Source organism: Sebastes fasciatus, chromosome 7 (assembly GCF_043250625.1).
Source record: "Sebastes fasciatus isolate fSebFas1 chromosome 7, fSebFas1.pri, whole genome shotgun sequence".
Lineage (NCBI taxonomy): Eukaryota > Metazoa > Chordata > Actinopteri > Perciformes > Sebastidae > Sebastes > Sebastes fasciatus.
Genome location: NC_133801.1, coordinates 281,836 through 283,671, shown reverse-complemented (window position 1 = coordinate 283,671; position 1,836 = coordinate 281,836). Strand labels below are relative to the sequence as shown.

Genomic DNA, 1,836 nt, shown 5'->3' with positions numbered 1-1,836 from the left:
CCTGGTTGTCTTTCCTCTCGTCTTGGAAGGCGAGCCGGTGCGTCCCATCGACCCGGCTGCGTGGGTGTCGCACACCGCCGCCATGACCGGGAGGCTCCCCCCCCACTACGGTGAGACTCCCATCAGTCACTTCAGCGCCCGTCAATCACCAGCTGTCCATCCAACAATAACCTGACGCTGCTTTTCAGGCGTGCACGAAGAAAACCACCTGACCATCCACAGTGACATCACAGCTGTCGTCAAGGCGATGGCCAATCCTGAGTCGGGCCTGGAGGTCCGGGACCGGATGTGGCTGAAGATCACCATCCCCAACGCCTTCATAGGTACCTTAACCTTAACTAATAACCCTTAATCCCCAACGCCTTCATAGGTATTGTAGGGATTTGGCAGCAACAGGTTTGGTTATTAAGAAATTAATTAATAAATAATAATAGAATTATTAATATTAATACAAATTATCAATAAACATTAATAATAAACGGAGCACCACCCTGTAATCAGGGACCAATGACCAAAACGTTAATATAGTCTCATAAATATACTAAACTATCAATTTGGAACGTTGATCAATAATTAAATTAATAATTATAACCAAAATAGAAAGTAAAGGTTGAAGGATATCGGAGTTCTTGACATAGCAGAGGTTGGCATTATTCACTCTTGTACAACATTAAAGAGACCAGCATGTATATTCCACAAACATTTATTTACAAGATAATAAAGGTTCAAAACACAATATTAATCTAACTAAATAACTAAACTAAACAAACCAAACACAGTGTGTGAGCATGTGTGAGAGAGAGAGAGAGAGAGAGAGGGAGAGAGACAAGATGGCTTCTTGTCTCAAGATGTCTGCCTACAGAAAAAAGGGGCGAGCACTGTAAAACTACAAAGATGGCGGGATCAAAGTTGGCCGCCAACATGTCACCACATGACCTCTTTGTTCTTCGGAACACATGTGCTCAGGAAGGACAGAGAGGGGGGTGATGTGGGGTTAAGATTATCTGAAGCTGTATGTTTATGTTTAACTAATTCACAGTTTCTGTATGTGATCTTAATGTGTGTTAGATATGCAGTGGGTTAGAAAAGATGGTTAGTTTGCATGCAAGACCTTGTCTATGTGAAGCATAAACTAAACACATCAGATGTGGTGAAGCCAGCTACCCAAATATCATAACTACAAATAATATCACAAAAGTGAAACTCAATGAATAACATTAAACCAAATCAATACAAGTACATTCTAGAAATCAAAGTTGAACAGTCTTGCTCAGCCCTGTGCGATTGCTACTGCTAAGGTAAGCCCAGTACGTTACCGATCCATGGAAGAAAAGGGTTTGTAATTCCATGTGTTGAAGTTGTGGTTCCCAGTCAAAGATCCTGTCTTTGCTGTGCTCAAATCAAGTTGTGCAGATTGGAGGAAGCTGAACGCTCCAATACTTCTTCCCAGCAGCTTGATAACTTGGTGCTAACTTCCTTGCGGTTGTTGCTTGAAGTTAGTTGGTGAAAAGGCAGGCTCTCGTGTCTTCTACATGAGAAGATCCTTGTGTTCCTATGGCTGTTTCCTAACAGGCCATAGATAAGAGAGCTTAGGTGGGGAGAGCAGCAGCTCACCTCTGCAGGTCGGTAAAGGTGAGGAGAAGGAGCAGAAAGAGGAGGAACAAAGACATTCCTCTGGTTTTTTCCTGGGTGAATTTCACACCTATGTGTGAATGTTACAGTAGCCAATGGCTACTGAGCTGCGTCCACAGCCAATGGCTGCATGACTCAAGGATCCTGAGAAGCGTAGTTCATTGTCTTTGCCACCAGTAATGGTGGGTCCCTACAGTACCTTAA

The 1,836-nt window shown here is 43.2% G+C and overlaps 1 pseudogene; it reads left to right on the top strand.

Annotated features, from left to right (window-relative positions):
- LOC141770997 (segment polarity protein dishevelled homolog DVL-3-like) overlaps positions 1 to 1,836 on the top strand; it is a 37,891-nt pseudogene that overhangs the window by 21,728 nt on the left and 14,327 nt on the right.